Source organism: Erpetoichthys calabaricus, chromosome 9 (genome assembly GCF_900747795.2).
Source record: "Erpetoichthys calabaricus chromosome 9, fErpCal1.3, whole genome shotgun sequence".
NCBI classification, from domain to species: Eukaryota; Metazoa; Chordata; class Cladistia; order Polypteriformes; family Polypteridae; genus Erpetoichthys; species Erpetoichthys calabaricus.
In genome coordinates, this window is record NC_041402.2 from 181,122,541 (window position 1) to 181,140,791 (window position 18,251).

Sequence of the window (18,251 nt, forward strand, 5' to 3'; positions counted from 1 at the left end):
GAACTCTTTTGCTTTGAATCTTCTCTAAACCTTTTTAAGACGAACTTTATACAGTAATTTCTTTTGTTACGCCTTTGTCTCCCGCTCGATCCCACCTTGCCAGCTCAGTAGCTGCTCGATTTTGGGAAACTGGAAAAGTCTCAGCTGCGCCCCCTGCTGGTATCAACGTCTCTCTTATTTCAGACCGTTGACGTGGGCTTTTTCAAAGGCATTTCTTCTTCTTCTTCTTCCTCTACAAGTGGGCACTTCTGTCCTTAGGGTCTGATGTGTATTTCTCTCAGTAGGGTTTTGTAGCCCCCCCTGCCATGTATGCTGCTCAGATTTGCTCTCCTCACGCTAGGGTCTCATCTCAGTCTGTGTGCACTTCTCTAGTTCTGCCGGTGCACACGTCTGGTCCCTAAGTCTGTAATCTCCTCTTCTCTTCTCTGACTAAAAACTTCAGATGATGATGATGATGATGATTCAATGATAATGTCATTGTACAGGTGCAATGGAATGTCATTATCGCATCCCCATATCCCCCTTATCTCCAGAATGTCACATTTTAAACTTTCTCTTTCAAAAATGTTTCCTCTTTCTCCACCAATAAACACTAACATTTGCATTTATTTGCTAAGCAGACACTTTTATCCAAAGCGACTTACAAATCTGTTTGCCTAATCGAGTAAACATCAGTCTGGGGGACTGTTTGGGAAGAACAAGCTCACAAAATTGACCCCCTCGAGTGAGGTATTCAGAACAGAATACAAGCAAGTTGCACTTCCTTAGTTACAAGAACCCACCAAAGCCATTATCAATTAAGAGGGTCTCCAAAAGCTTCTTAAACACACTGAGGGAGTCAGTAGTTTGGACGGAGGTGGGCAGCGCATTCCATCGGCCAGGAGCCACAGATGAAGAGTCTGGATTGTGATTTGATTCCACACCGAGGTGGCGTCACCAGATGTCTTTCATCGGCAGACCTGAGGGGTCGAGAAGGAGCAGAGGACCTCCCAAGTATCTCCAGGTGCTGACCCGTTGACTACAAGGATTTAATACGTGCCACTACACGGGGCCAATGTAGTGATCTGAAAGGGGGAGTGACATGTGTCGCCTTATCTGGTTGAACATTTTGAATCATCGGCAGTGGCTCAGTGACATGAATGGTGGTACTCCATGGCAGCAGAGAACTGCAGAAGTCCAGACGCGATCAGACCAAAGCCTGGACCAGGACTTGGGCTGCCTATGCCATCAGATATGGTCGGATCTTGCACATGTTGTAATAAAGTGAATCTACATGACTGAAACATGGTCAGTGAAGGACAGCTGGTCATCGATCACCAAGCCAAGCTGGAGACAGAAGGGGTGCTGAATTGATGGGTGAGCTGGGATAACATGAAGGCCCACCTTTGCCAGGCTGAGCTGGAGGTGGTGAACCTTCATCAAGGTTGCAATATCAGTGAGACATGCAGAAATTCTAGAAGATACCATGTGGTCCTCTGGAGGGAATTACAGGTACAGCTGTGTGTCATCGGCATTGCTCTGATAGGAGCAGCCATAGGACTGGATGATGGGGGGGCCAAGTGAGAAGGAGAACCTAATACCGATCCTTGGGGGCACCCCTATACTTCCCTGCATGGTGTACCTTTAACATCTCTCATCACCAGAAGGCCCAGTATAAGATCTGGACCAGGGCCATCTTAACAACATCATAGGCCCCCCTGACAAAGCAGTGCGATGGGACCCCTGTTTTGATAGTAAAACAAGAAACATACATAGGCATCAGAAACATTGTGGACCCCTTTGCTCCTGGCATCCCCGGCCAGTACCCATACGTTAAGATGGCCCTAATTCTGAACAAGAGGTAAGATGCAAACCACCTGTGGGCAGTCCCAGCGAGGACAAAGTCAGGGAGGGGGGCAAGGAGGATCTGAAGGATGAAGAGGAAGACATCTAGAAGGATGAAGACAGATGACATGTTGGTAGCTCTAGCCAGCCGTCTCTACGGAGTGGACCTTCTTGAAGCCAGAGTGATCAAGATTAGGAAGTCTTAGGAATCTCCTATCACACTTCTCTCGCCTAAAGGTTTCTGTCCCCCTCTTCATGTATGTTTCTCTCAAAAAAGATCTCCTCACACGCTCTCGAGCTGCCATCCTCTCACCAACATCTCATCTCTTCTCCAGTTTCACCCTTACATCTCCAGAATCCCTTCTTACACTTGTGATGTGTCCCTGAAGGATTATATGCTCCTCTTAATGTTCTCTTCCCTCAAACTTTTTCAAAGTGTTTCCCCTTGGACCACCAATGTACACTTTTGAAGGGAATCTCCATGTGTGCCCTGAGCTCACTAGTGTTTCTCCTCAGTCAATTTGGGTGCACTTCTCTCCCTTTGCCTAAGGTGCAGGTTTGTTTGTAGCATCTCTGCTCACCCGTCGATCCCCCAAATCCGTTATTCTTTCTGGCCCCTTTTTTCTCCTCCCGTTAGTATCACTAAAGCGTTAAGTGCTTTCCTCTTCCTCTGTCGGGGGGCATCTCCACTTCTGCCAATATCCAGTCCTCTCCCTAGTGCCACGTCTCACTCTCCTGTTTTTGCAGCCCTCTCACCCATGTCACGTTTCCCACCCCTCTCTTCAACGCCCACCCCCCCTCAGCCGCGTCTCGCCCCAGGGCTCTGAGACCGGATAAGAGGGCTGACTTCAGCAGATGTGAGCCCAACAGCTCTCGACAGGAAGCGCTGAAGGTGCCAGAAAAGCCTACATTCCTACACACCGTGTCATTATCACATTGAGCACAGCTGGGGCAGGATGAGCTGTTTTCCTCTCAGAAGACAAACAAACCTCCCCCCCCCCCCCCCCCCCCCCCCCCCCCCCCCCCCCCACCCCCCCCCCCCCCCCCCCCCCCCCCCCCCCCCCCCCCCCCCCCCCCCCCCCCCCCCCCCCCCCCCCCCCCCCCCCCCCCCCCCCCCCCCCCCCCCCCCCCCCCCCCCCCCCCGCCCCCCCCCCCCCCCCCCCCCCCCCCCCCCCACACACACTCTTCCACATCCTCGTCGCCACTCCGGGTAGCAAGGGGCACACATGGCAGACAGAGGGGGCTGGCAAGCATGACGGTAATGCCTTACAAAACGAGCCAAAGCATCCCATAAAAATAATTTCATGGGATCCCAGATACGACGCAAGGCGACTGACATGGCGAGATCACTCTGACCGGTCCGGAGATGTGGAGGCGGAGAGCCTCTACGCCTTTAAGAGCCGCTCCTATTCAGCAGACAGCTTGTCTGCTTTCCACGTTACAATGTTGCTAAATTTGTTCCACTCGCCGGCTGGGTGACGCCCTTCCTCCCTTTGGTCGCCTCAAGCCCCGCCCCACCGTTGGCACACCTGCGTTCTGATTGGCTAGACGAAAGCCCATTCTACTGTGCAGCCACGCTCTTTGAAATCCGGGATAGAGTCGAGTGGTTCTGACCGCCCCGCGTTCTTTTCAGGTGTCTCAGCGGCTGTCTGATTCTCTGTCCCTCCCGTTCATACACTTGCACTCGGCATCAAACCTGAGACTTCTTCCGTATATCTTAATGTTACTTACTCATCTGTTCTCCATGACAATCCACTGTCGTGAGCTGACAGAATATGAGCGTCATTGCGCCCGAGGATGGATGGGTTGCTGTTGAATTTTTAGGGCACATTGGCTCACCCGCAGTTTGTGTGACAGCCACACCAGCCACTGCGCCATCAAGCCCTCCTGTAATACCAGATAACGAATTTAGAAGATCAAATGTGCAAATGGCCACAGCACACAGACAGCGTGAAGAATAAGAATTCAGATAGGAGCTCTCGGGCGGCACGGTGGCGCAGTGGGTAGCGCTGCTGCCTCGCAGTTGGGAGACCTGGGGACCTGGGTTCGCTTCCCAGGTCCTCCCTGCGTGGAGTTTGCATGTTCTCCCCGTGTCTGCGTGGGTTCCCTCCGGAGTGGGTTCACTCCGGTTTCCTCCCACAGTCCAAAGACATGCAGGTTAGGTGGATTGGCGATTCTAAATTGGCCCTAGTGTGTGCTTGGTGTGTGGGTGTGTTTATGTGTGTCCTGCGGTGGGTTGGCACGCTGCCCGGGATTGGTTCCTGCCTTGTGCCCTGTGTTGGCTGGGATTGGCTCCAGCAGACCCCTGTGTTCGGATTCAACGGGTTTGAAGATGGATGGATAGGAGCTCTCCGTTTACAAACCAGTAAGTAAGGCTCAAAACTCACTTATAGCCAGTGAGCCACCCTGGACAAAGAGTCAGGGTGAGCTACCAGAGGTGAAACAAGTGAGAGTGTGCTACAGTGTCAGTTTAGTGACACCAAGAGAGAGTGATAATGCTTGGTTCAAGAGACTGAAAATGAGATATGGCAGTTGAAAACACACCCAGGTAAAACAAACATTACGAGTAAAACAATTTAGAGTGAGCGATCGTGGATAAAGAGTCAGGGTGAGCCACCACAGGCTAAACAAGTGAGAGTGGGCCACGGTGTCAATTTAGTGACGCCAAATGAGAGTGACACTGCTTGGTTCAAAGGCTGAAAATGAGCTACAACAGTTCAAATCACACCCAGGTAACACAAACATCTTGAGCAAAATATGCCATTGTAGATAAAGAGTCAGCGTGAGCCGTCACTACTCAGACAAGTCAGAGTGAGCCACGGTATCGATTAAGTGACACCAAGTGACATTGACACTGCCTGATTCAAGAGACTGAAAATGAGGTACAGCAGTTCAAAACACACCCGGATAAAAAAAACAGCTCGAGTCAAAGGATTTAGAGTGCACAATTGTGGGTAAACAACAACAACATTTCTTTCTATAGCACATTTTCATACAAACAATGTAGCTCAAAGTGCTTTACATGATGAAGAAAGAGAAAAAAGACAAAATAAATAATAATTAAAATTAGGGAACACTAATTAACATAAAATGAAAGTAAAGTCTGATGGTCAGAGAGGACAGAAAAAACAAACAAACAAACAAAAAAAAAAAACTCCAGACGTCAGAGTGAGCCACCACAGACAAAACAAGTGAGAATGAGCCACACTGCCGATTGGGTGACACTAACTGAGAGTGATCCTCCTTCTCGGTTTAAAAGACTGCTGGTATTTATTAAAAACACACAGAGTGCACTTCCTGGCCATGATCTACCCTTCTGAAACCAATGAGAGTGAGCCATCATGGATAAAGAAGTCAGAGTGAGCCACCACAGATGAAACAAGGGAGAGTGGGCCGCAGTGTCCATATTCTTTGGTACACTTTATTAATACCCAATGACAAATTGGGTCAGCCATTGTAGAGCCCCACCTGGAGCATCTTTCAGGTTAAAATATGGTAACACAAATTGAGAGTGAGCCTCCTAAAAGGCCATAATTTATTTAAAACACTGAGAGTGAGCTTCCTTACGTAAAATTAGTTATCGCGAGTTACCACTGTAAAACCAATGAGAGAGGGCCACCACCAGAGAAACAAATAAGGGAGAGCCATAAGTCAGCAGAATTTATTTAAAGCACTGACAGTGCGCTTCCTCACTTAAAATGTGAGATACGAGAAGGAGCAGTAAAAGTGAGCCATCATGGATAACGAGTCAGAGTGAGCAAGCACAGGTAAATCAAGTGAGGGTGAGCGACAGTTTTTATTTTAGTGAGGCTGATTGACACTACTTGGTTCAGGAGACTGAAAATGAGCATGGCAGTTAAAGACCCCCGAGAGTGGGCTCCACCAAGTAAAACAAGTGTTAGTGAGCCATCATGGATGAAGAGTCAAGGTGAGCAACCATAGATAAAACAAGTAAGAGTGAGCCATGGTGTCCATTTAGTGACACTGAGTGAGAGTGATCCTGCCCCCAAGTTCAAGACACACTAGTAAAGCCTCAGTAATCGATTAAAACACTAAGAAGGAGCTTCATCACTTGAAATCATTGAGGTGGAGCTACCATGGTAAAACAACAGAGAGTGAGCCGCCAGAGGTGACTTAAGTGTTGGTGAGGCATCATACCCAATTACTGGCTCCCAGTGAGATGTACTCTCTGCTTGGTTCAAGAGACGGAAAATAAGCTTCAGCAGTTAAAAACACACCCGGGTAAAATGAGTCAGAGTGAACCATCATGGGTAAAGTGAGCGAGAGTGATCCACCGGAGTTAATACAAGCATTCAAGTGAGCCATCACAGGTAAAACAAGTCAGAGTGAACCATCATGGGTAAAGTGAGCGAGAGTGATCCATCAGAGTTAACACAAGCGTCAGAGTGAGCCATCACATATAAAATGAGTTAGAGTGAACCATCATGGGTAAAGTGAGTGAGAGTAACCCACCAGTGTTAACACAAGCGTTAGTGAGCCATCACAGGTATAACAAGTCAGAGTGACACGAAGTGACATTGAGTGAGAGTGATATTTCTTTGTTCAAGAGACTGAAAGAGGGCCACAGTAGTTAAAAACACAGAGAGTGAGCCTCCTCACTTTAAACCAGTGAGAGTGATCCATCATGGGTCAAATGAGTCAGAGTGAGCCCACTACAGGTAATAAGAGCAGCCACAGTGCCAACTGAATGCCACCAAGTAAGTGTGATCCTCTCTCTTAGTCCTCTTAGATTGAGAGTGAGCTAGAGATGGTAAAAACATCAAATCTGAGCTTCCACACTTAAAATAAGTACACATGAGTGATCACAGGCAAAAAAGTGTTTAAAACCACTAAGGGGCTCACGCATAAGGTAAAACCAGTCACAGTGAACAAGTCTGCTTGTTTTAGACCAGTAACAATCGGCCACTATAGTGACACCAAGTGAGTGTGAGCCTCCTCACTACAAGCTGCCAAGTAGGAGCTGCAAGCATAAAACAAATGCCAGATTGCATTTTTGCTTAAAAAAGTGACAGCAAACAATCTCAGGTAAAACCAGTAACACTAAACTGGTGAGAATGAGCCTCCAGTCTGAGACCAGTGACCATGAGCCGCCCAGTCACACTGAGCCTCAGAGAATGAGCTTCAAATTTTAAAGCCAGTAAAAGCAATGTTCCCAAGTTAAAGTTGGTAAGAAAGCACCAAGGTTTACAATTTAAAACAAGCAGTTCAGATATTTAGAGCTGGACGCTGAGCCCCCCCTCACCCAAGTTCAAGAGACGGAGTGGACCCTTTCACTTTAAAGTCAGTAAGCGTACACATCCCAAGTGTTACCCTCCTATTTTGGGATATGGAAAACCTCCCAGTTTCAAGTCAGTGTGAGAAGCAGTTTCCCACCTTAAACAGTCCAAATGAAATCCCAGCCGGCCTCCCAGTTCAATCCTGGCCAGTTTATTTTTTCACCTGGCTGCCAAATGGAAGCTGATTTCACATCCCTCAGCCTCTGCGACAGACTCCCAGTCCAGTCAGCCCCCCGCCCGGCTGGAAATCGGAACACAAAGCTGTTTTTACGGAGTGCCAAAGGCCTTTCTCACAGTTTCCAGTGGTGACTCATTTCTGCTGCTGGTGTCCCTCAGCGCCGCCTACGCTAGGGGGCTGGAGGCGGGAAGGGTGGCTTAGGGTTAGTGGAAAGACCCACTTTCCCAGTCTTTCGCCCCCTCCCTTAAACCCTGCCTGTTGGCTTAAACGAAGCAGCGTGACGGTCGGCCAATCTGCCTTGCTTACCTCCAGCGCGATCTGAGGATGCTGCTGTGGTCAATCCATCTTTGCTTCTTTCCCTGCATCAGCCATGAATAAAAGCACAGGCATATGCCCAGCCCGGCACTCCTCCTGGGCAGCAAGGTTTTACTGCTCAAAGAGAGTCGTGTGGGCTTAACCAGGAGGGGACAGGATGGAGGGAGCTACCATTAGATGAGGCAGCAAAGTGGTCACTTCCTTCAGGGGGCCCTATATCTGGCCTGGCCTTCAAGGGGCTGGTCTAAAGCCAGCTTGACACTTCCCACAGCAGGAAGAGCAACATCCCGCCTTGACTTTACTTCAGCTCTTGGATAGTCATTGGGGGAAAGGTGCCGTGATAATACCGATTTAAATGGGACCATTCAGTGATGTTCTAAAGGGTCAAAAATATGAGAATGAGGAATAACATAACGAATAGAACAATAAAGGATATTATGGCTTCAGAGAAAAGATTACATGCAATTGGACACCAATGTGACCAAATGGACACGAACATCTGAAGGAGAAGACCCACAAATGAAGAGTTTGAGGTGGGGGCCTCAGCATAAAGATCAGATAGAAAAGGGTCCTAATAAAAAAAAATCATAGGAGGCATTACTCCTACATTCTTAAAATAGACTCAAACAAATCAGCAGAAACAGGAAACCTCTGTAAGGATCTTGAGATGATGGGGTCCCCACATAAGGGGTATCAGAAATAAATCCCCCACAAGCATAAAACATTAAATAGGGCCACAAACATATTAAAAGAAGTGGGACCCTACAATAAACATCAAGCCCAGTGAAGTTCAAATGATGAACTGAAAAATAATGGGGCCCTGATATAAGATTGGGACAGGGTCCCCATTATTGCAATTATGTAAAAATGGGCCCCAACACAAAAAAAGAGGAGTAGACGTCAAAAAGAAGATTTTGAGGTGGTGGCTGTGATATAAAGAATCAGGCCAAAAGGGGTCTTGATATAAAAATCATAGGGGACCCTCCTGCTACCTTCTAAATATAGACAGTAAAGATCTTGAGGAGGTGGGGGTCCATACATAAAGGATAGTGGCCACAAACACGTTAAAAGATGTGGGACCCTGTATTACGATCAAGACAGATACGGCTCAAGTAAAAGAATGATGATAAAGTGGGCCCCAATTAAGACTCGGAGTAGGTCATCCATCACTAAAATTATGTAAAAAATGAACCCAATACAAAAAGCAGAAGAAGTGGGTCCAGAAAAGAACATTTTGAGGTAGTGCCATCAGTATAAAGATCAGACAGAAAAGGGTCCTAATATAAAAATCATAGAGGCCTTCCTACTATACAGTATTCTTAATAGAGACCCAAACAAATCAGAAGGAAGAGGAACCCTACTGTAAAGATCTTGATGGGGGTCCCTACAGAAGAGATTGTGGTCACAAACACAAATATGTTAAAAGAAGAGGGACTCTGCATTACCATCAGGATCAATAAGGTTCAAGCAAGAAAAAACTGAAGAAAAAGTGGGCCCCAATTTAAAATCGGTGGTGGGGTCCCCATCATTGCATTATGCAAAAAATGGGTCCAAACACAAAACCCAGAAGGAGAAGTCCCAGAAAAGAAGATGTTGAGGTGGAGGCATCAAAATAAAGATCTGAAAGAAAAGGGTCTTAATATAATAATTATAGTGGGCACTCTTCCTATATTCTCAACAGAGACTCAAAAAAGTCAGAAGGAGCAGGGACCCTACTGTAACGATCTTGAGCATATGGGGGTCCCTACATAAGGGATAACAGTAGTGAATCCCCCCACAGGCATAAAACACTAAACAGGTTCACAAACACAAACATATTAAAAAGTGGGACCCTGCATTACAATCAGGATCCATAAGGTTCAAGTTAAGAAATGAAGAAAATGTGGGTCCCAATTTAAAATTGGAATAGGGACCCCCATCATATAAATGATGTACAAAAGGAGCCCCAAGACAAAAATCAGAAGAAGTGGGACTGGAAAGGAAGATTTTGAGGTGGTGGCCGCAACCTAAAGATCAGACAGAATAGGGTCCTAATGTAAAAAAATATAGAGGGCCCTCTTCCTATATTCGTGATAGATACTCAAAGCAGTCAGAAGAATTAGGCACCCTACTGTAAAAATCTTGAGGAGATGGGGGTCCCTACATAAGGGATAGTGGCCATAGACACAAACATATTAAAATAAGTGGGACCCTGCATAACAATCAGGACCAATAAGGTTCAAGTACATAATTCAAGAAAAAGTGGGCTCCAATGTAAAATTGGGATAGGGCCCTCCTGTCATTTAAATTATATTAAAACGGACCCCAACATAAAACTCAAGGGGTATGCTTTCTTCTAACTCAGTGTTTCTCAACCCCTTTGCCATTGATTAAATAAAAAAAAAAAAAAAAAAAAGTGGCTGAGTACTTCAGAAATCCACAGGCACAAAACACCAAGGGGAGCCCCCCTTTTTGATATTCTATACATTTATCATTGTGTTTGTCACACCAAGGGGACTCCAACTCTTCAATATTATATAATTGTATGACTGCGCTTGGAATTCTAAGGGAGACATCTTCAACATCATACAATTGTATGACCACCTCGCTGTTTGATGTAACACATGCATACAAATGCCCTCAGAACTCCGAGTGGGACCCCCCCACCTTTCAACTGTGCACTGACAAAAGAAGCCAACAAAAACAGAGAGCACTGGCTCTAACTCAAATAAGAGAGAAAAACAGACTAAAGACCCCCCAAAAAAAGAGAATTAGGTTTAGGTTTAGGGACAGTGATGTCATAGAGAATAGGGTACGGCTAACATACATTTGTAAAGTATTATAGCTACAACAGGAATAAATTATAAATATCAAGATAGTTAAGCTAAATGTGAAGAAAAAAATCAGAAAAATGGGGGCTCCAACATAAAAATCCTAAGGTCTCGGGGGCACTGAACTAGAGAAACCCGGTCCCAACCTAGCTAACAATCATGGGGGAGGCCCAGTCTTAACCAACATAACTCAAATAATGGGGACCATAACCACAAAACAAAAAGGAACTGGACCCCACACCGTGACCTAACATGCACATCCCTGGGAATGGGGCCACAGACCCTAGAAATATCAAAAGGAATGGAAACATGAGTGAGAGAAAATGGTACTCAACACAAAGACAGGGGTCATCCTAACTTAGAGAAAAGGGGAAATGGAGTCCCAAAGTAAAATTAGGGGACAAAACAGAACACGAATAACATAAGAAATGGCACCCCAGAATAAAGATCCAGAAGGGTGGGCCCTCAACATTATGATCACACAGAATTCTACAACACATATCATCTGAATGGCATACACATGTGAGGGATCCCAAAGATAGAAGACCAAGGAAGAGAGCATTCTGACACAAATTGTGAATTGTGAATTTCCCATTGGGATTAATAAAGTATCTATCTATCTATCTATCTATCTATCTATCTATCTATCTATCTATCTATCTATCTATCTATCTATCTATCTATCTATCTATCTATCTATCTATCTATCTATATGAGAAGAAGAAGAAAGGTACACAGAAATGACAAAAAGGGGGTCAATGGATTTGGGGCCTCAGGACACCATGGCTATTCTCAAGGCTGGTGCTGCTGTTGGAATTTCTAACGCCGGATTTCTGAATCCTTCTAGTGAGGACAGGCGGACAGCACATCTTAGGGTTTTGGTCCAAGGGTGACTACAGGCACCAGTCTGAAATGTGTCGTGGGTGCCCGGATCTTAAGACCCCCAGCACCACCACTACCCCCCCCCCCCCCTCCCACTCAAGATAGAGCTCACCTGAGTAGACAGTGCTGGTCAGTTGCATCAATGTTGTCTTCAGACGGCTTCAGGAGTGTGTTTGCTTGCTGCTGCTTGAAGGGTCTTCCTGTCCCTCCCCCTTGTCCGGGGAGCCCCTCCTTGGCCGGCACAAGGACTTCTTTATTCCTGTTCTAGCAGCTGAAGAAACCCCTACTTGTTCTCCTGATCCTTCGAAAAATCTCACTGGAGGCTTGTCTTTCGTCACAATGAGAGCCTTGGACAAGCATCGGAGGAGAGGGGAGGGAGAGGTCTGGTGGACGTGGTGACCACCGTGTCCAGCAGCAGGGAAGGAACGGACAAGGTGCTGAGTGACTGAACTACAGACGGCAGCTCTTGGTACAGGGGCACTGCGATGGCTTGTTACATTCACAGGCTCAGCCCAAAAAAACCAAAAAAGCCTGCACAGAGGAAAGTTGTTAAAAATAGGAGCGCGGGAGGGAGGAGGGATGGAAAGTTAGAGAGAGAGAGAGGGAAAAGGAGGCGGGGAGACAGACGGAGGACTTGTGAGCACCCAAATCCACACTTGGAGCAGACATATTAAAAAAAAAAGAAATGGCATCAGCCTGTTGGCACAATTCAGGGGTGTGTGTGGCACTGATGATGAGCATCCAGAAAGAGGCGTGGAGGGTAACACTGCACATCCTGCAGTCGGCACTTTCCACATCCAGGAACACAACAAGCTCCTAGGAAGGTCTGTTCATAAAATACCAACCTATTCTGTCCCCTCTATTCTTCTATTCCTGGATTTCACCTGCCACCACCCCCTTTCTGCATCTTGCACAGGGTACAAGTTCACAACACCAGGCTTCTTTAATTAAACTATTGTCCACAGTGCAGCCCAAATGTCTCAAAAATAAACCACGATATATTAAAGGCCGTATCTGGTGTGCTGAAAATTCGCAGGTCAAACTAAAAGTCAACAGCTAACGTAGATCCTCAAAGGTGCCCACTTGTTTCCGTCCCGGTTTTCCAAAGCCATTTAAAAGGCAGCATGCATTCGATGGGGGAGCGCTCCCTCTATCGGCAATAGCAGGAACTACAATTTACAGGACAGGGGACTTCGAATCCGATCCGGGTGCGCTGCTGTGGCTGCAGGTTTTAATTCTAAAACTTTTCTTATTTAGTTAACCGTTTTTTTTTTCTGCTAGGTAACTTAATTTGCATTAATTTTAATTGACTCGCTATTTAAGACTAAGGCTGCTTAATTTGGTCTATTTACTTGTGTCCTCGAGTACCTATTTTGTTTATTGCCACAGTAATTAAAAGGGGTGACCTGGCTGGCACCCCAACACTTCATATAGTCATCCTCTGTTCCTTCCACCTGTCCACACTTGTTAGTGTTTACATTCAGCCATGCCAAGTCATTCTTATATCATATCGATTTATTTTCCCTTTGAAGGATATCATCCAAATGACATGAAATGCCTGAAGCGGATGACTAATTCTCAGTCCTTATCCTTTCAAATATTTTACTAAACCAGGCAGTTCATAATGAATACACACAGGTGTAAATTGGTAGCAAGTTACATGAAGAACTGCTTTGTCTGCTATTGCTAACAAGCAGCAACTAAAAAAAAACAAAACGGGAATGCAGCAATTTAAGACTAAAAGAAGCAATTTAGAAGGAGAATTTTAACAAGCGAGACCACTACAATGAAGCTGAAAAACACTGCTTGAGCAATAAGAGCTTCAGTGCTTGACTTCTCATTAAGAAATGGGGTTGAATAAAAACCTGCAGCCACGACGACCCTCCAGACCCATCGTTTAAGACAGTGGCTCTCAAGGTCAGTCCCGGGGAGTCACTGCAGCTGCAGGTTTTCATTCCAACCAGCTTCACAAGCCATTGGCTCAGTCTTGGCTCTCACTGAGAAAACTCCACAGAAAAAGCCAAAGGTAAAGGAAGATGGAAAATGAACGTTGGTTGGTATTTCTAAATTGCTTTTGGCATGCAAGCATTTCGGCCCCCTTGCTTAAAATATCTACTGCTGGGAAGAGAGAGTTATGTGAGCAGAAGATGAACTGATCACCAAAATGCTTCAAGTTCAAGATGACACAATTTTTATATATTTTAAGTTAGGTTACATTTTTATTTTCATCATTCACAGGTACAAAATACCAAAAAAATGAAAAACAAATGTTCGGGCACCCAATGTGCCCCTTTGGTGAGTATCACAGCTTTTAAAATTTTTTTTGTAGCCAGCTAAGTGTCTTTAAGTTCTTACTTGTTTTTTTTTTTTTTTTTTGCCCATTCGTCCTTGCAAAAGGCTACTGTTTATGCTTTATAAAGCCTTAAATAATCTCACTCCATCTTATATATCGGAATGTCTGACATCTTATATTCCAAATCGTAACCTTAGATCCTCAAATGAGTGTCTGCTTAGAATTCTAAGAGCTAAACTTAAAAGAAGTGGTGAGGCGGCCTTCTGCTGTTATGCACCTCAAATCTGGAATAACCTGCCAGTAGGAATTTGCCAGGCTAATACAATGGAGCACTTTAAAAAACTGCTAAAAACACATTACTTTAACATGGCCTTCTCATAACTTCATTTTAGTTTAATCCTGATACTCTGTATATTCAATTCATATAATAACTATTCATGGTGGCTCTAAAATCCGTCCTAACCCCCACTCTCTCTTCTGTTTCTTTTCCCGGTTGTCTGTGGTGGCGACCTGCGCCACCACCACCTAATCAAAGCACCATGATGTTCCTACATTGATGGATTAAAAGCCAGAAGTCTACATGACCATCATCATCAAGTCCTCCCATGAGAACCCAATACAAAGAGGACTGTTTCATTTATGTTAGGCAGAATGCCCAGAGGGGTCTGGGTGGTCTCGTGGCCTGGAACCCCTGCAGATTTTAATTTTCTCTCCAGCTGTCTGGAGTTTTTTTTTTGTTTTTTTCTGTCCTCCCTGGCCATCGGACCTTACTCTTATTCTATGTTAATTAGTGTTGTCTTACGTTAATTTTTACTTTGTCTTTTTTTCTCTTGTCTTCATCATGTAAAGCACTTTGAGCTACATTATTTGTATGAAAATGTGCTATTGAAATAAATGTTGTTGTTGTTCTAATTCTACCAGATTTTTGGGCCATCTTGTACGCACTGCTCTTTTCAGATCTTTCCACAGATTTTCAATGATGTTTAGGTTGGGGGACTGTGAGGGCTTTGGCAAAACTGCCAGCTTGTGCATCTTGGGGTGTTCCATTGTAGATTTTGACGTGTGTTTCATTTCATTATCTCATTGTAAGGGCCCGTCCTCTTTTGAACTTCCAACTTTTCACTTTCTCATATACGGAGTATTGGAATTGTCCAAAATTTTTGATTTTAGAGATTTTGATGAATCTCGACATTTTAGACATCTCTGAGTCCGAAAATACCATTTCTGGAATTATGTCTGTGTGTGTGTAAACATGATAACTTGAGCACACTTTCTCTTTGGTTAACCAAATTTTGCATAAAAGTATTCGGTACAAAACAACTTTTGAGCTATTTCCGCTAACCGGAAGTGGTACTTTACCTGAAACGTTTCCACAAAAATATTAAAAATTTGATCATTTCACATCATATTATGGTAAAGCACCACATTCTAAGCATTTTTTGTCTCTTTGCATTTTTTCTAAAAACAATTGGTTTTCAAGAAAATTGCAAATTAAATTTTGTGTACAAGTATAACATTACACATATTACTAAAGTCTCTTGCAACTTTTGACCCACTTCCACTGACTGAAAGTGGTAATTTGCCTGAATTGTTCGCCAAAATAAAATTACCATGGCAAATTTTTTATTCATGCAGCTGCAGAGTCCGATTTGTTCAACTTTACTTTTAGAATAATTGTTCAATATATTATTGATTCATTGTTGATGGTTTTCTAATGTACATAATATCTTATATATAAACGTCTACGCGTGGAAGTGTGTGTCTGGCCTGGAAGTGAGAGGTGGAGTCGGGGTAAGGGCTCCACCTCCGAGGAAACAGAAAACTCGCTTAGCTGCTAATAACACAAGCAAGGCGAGCACATCAACAAAATAAAACTTCTGAAGAAAGACAGTCGGTTAGCCACTGTTGTGATGTGAGATTTTGCATACAAGTTGATAAATATTTTGTATGTCTTTATTTGTAACTTAGGCAAAGCAATGTAATATTACTGTTACATTAGTGAAAAGCATCCATGTTTACAACCTAACCATGTATGGCAGGATCTGGGGAAAGTGCCTTAAACAAGTTTGACTGATGTTTCTCTGAAGTCTCTCAAGCCTTTAAGTACAATGACATCCTATTGGCTCTAGGGGTTGGACAGAACATCTATAAATTTGCTCACTCACTCTCTCTCTGTCTCTCTTACCAACTGATGAAGGAGCAGCTCACACACACCATGAACTGAAAAGGACAACACAATGAAGAGCACAGCTCGGCAGCCATATTGAGACAGGCATGCGGCCTGTTCTGAAGAAAGCTGACCACCAATGATGACTTAACTAGAGACATTTTAAGTAACTAACAAGTCTGTGTGCCGTCTGAAACTACACATCACCATTTATCAGGTTGTATGGTTGCCAATATTCAAATGTACTTTGCATATTGTTATTATTTATGAATATTACCAATAATACATTGTTTAAATTGTAACTTAACTCCTGTTTGTCTTTTACTACACCTAAATGCCTGAGGTTATAGAAGTAGAAGGGAAGGTGGGCAGAGGTTATATACTATAATACCTTATAAACAGTGGTAAGTCTGTGATATCTGAAGCATTCTGACAAAGGCTACACATTAATAATACAATAGGGGAAAGTAGAGTAAAATATTACTCTACCAAGACAAAACAGCCACTAATGCACAAGTGATGCGAGCACATCAACAAAACGAAACCTCCTAGGAGAGATGCCCAGAGTTGTTCCTTTCAATTACCTGACATTTCTACATTTCAATTTTTTTTCTGATGATTTCCATAGTTTCTAGGACTCCAGGCTTTTTACACCATGGGCCTACACAGCTAGTAAAAATATAATCATTGTCTTGCAGTTTGCTCCTCAAATATCCATCCCTATCTCTGAGTATACGAGAAAGTCGAGAGGAGACCACTCCCAATCTTTTTTTTTTTTTTTTTTTTTTTTACAAATGGTGTGATATTTGCTTCCAAAACTTGCTGGTACTGTATTGATTTAAAGCCACTCTTCCCTCTACCAATGACATGTTCTGTGTGCCAGTGGCTGCAATACAAGCCCAAAGCTGATTGATCCACCGCCATGCTTAATTGTTGGAGACTTGTTCTTTTCCTGGAATTCGGCCCCCTTTTTTCTCCAAACATACCTTTGCACATTGTGGCCAAAAAGTTCTACTGTGACTTCGTTAGTCCACAGGACTTGGTGTTGACTTGCAAACTTCAGGTGGTGAATTTTGTGGCTAGGACAAGGGAAGGGTTTTCTTCTGCTAACTCTACCATGATAGTCATATTTGTTCAGGTGCACAGCATAGCAGCACACCACCACTCCAGAGTCTGCTATATCATCCTGAAGGTCTTTTGCTGACAAATGTGGTTTTTAAGTTGCTTTTCTAGCAATCTAATGAGCAATTCTTTCAGAAACTCTTCTTGGTCTTCCAGACCTCAACTTGACCTCCACCATTACTTGTTATTTCTTAATAACATTATGAACTGAGAAAACAGTAGCCTGAAAACACATTGCTATCTTCTTGTCGCCTTCTCCTGCTTTGTGTCAATTTTTTTATTTTCCAGAGTGCCAGACAGCTGTTCAGAGGAGCCCGTGGCTGCTAATTATTGGGACAAGGTGTGAGGAGTCTGAGAATTTATACAGCTGTGCAAATTGCATCACCTGGGGTTTACTAACGATGACCATGATCAAGCCAGAGCCCTGACGAGCTAATGAAGATCTGAGACCACCTTGGGGAAAAGTTATCAGAGACCTGAAATATCTTGGGGTGCCCAAACTTTTGCTTGGTGCTTCTTTTACAAAATAAACACAATACACAAATCCTGCATAAAATATTAAAGAAATATGTCACCTTGAACTTCATGTCTTTTGATGATCAGTTCATCTTCTGCTCACTTAACTACTCACAGTAACATTTTAAGCAAGGGGGCCCAAACTTTTGCATGCCACTCTAATTATCATGCTAGCACATTTTGATGAATGTAGAACAGGAGAATGGTGGCCTACTTGAGACTGACCTGCTGATCTGTGAAGCCCACTAGTGTGAAAACCTGCAGCCACAGAGGGCACCCAGGAGTGAACTTGAGAGCCACCGCTGTGAGACACGCTGGACCTTCTCAGCATGCGCATCTTCTTCACTGAGGGATACTAAGGATCTACTGGTCAGGGTGGTGGACCTCACTGGGAGGTTACCTAAAGAGGGGGTCTGGCCTCTGGTCACTTCCAAAGAGTGGACATAGTGATGAGGGCCAAATATTTAATGCAGTTCACACATTTACAGCAGTGGCTTCCAACTCCAGTCCTGGGGGCCCCATTGCTGCAATTTTATTTTGCCAGGCAGTTTCCCAATTAGTTATTTTAACCTCTACTTTGATTTTATTGTGTAATTAGCTAGTCTTTACTGCTGTTTTCTAAATGTTGAATAGTAGTGTGAGATTTACATCCAGAATTGTTCCATACTTTCCAGTTCTTAAATCTCTGCCGTCCCATTCCTGTGAACTCTGCCAGAGTAAGACATTTGACCAAGAGCATCCCAGGAGCAGAGGAGATTTTCAAAATTCTCAAAAGGCATTGATAAAGCACATCCGGTAAGAATTCTTGGTGGAAATTAAAGGAGGAATTTGGAGTTTTTCCAATTTA

At 44.2% G+C, this 18,251-nt stretch overlaps 1 protein-coding gene across 1 annotated transcript in view; it reads right to left on the reverse strand.

The window, feature by feature from the left end:
* Nucleotides 1-11,843, reverse strand: part of phldb1a (pleckstrin homology-like domain, family B, member 1a) — a 65,652-nt gene extending 53,809 nt beyond the window's left edge. Inside the window, 1 exon segment of the mRNA XM_051932160.1 lies at nucleotides 11,419-11,843. The gene's annotated coding sequence lies outside the window, so the exon portion shown is untranslated.
* Between the last annotated feature and the right edge of the window lie 6,408 nt (nucleotides 11,844-18,251).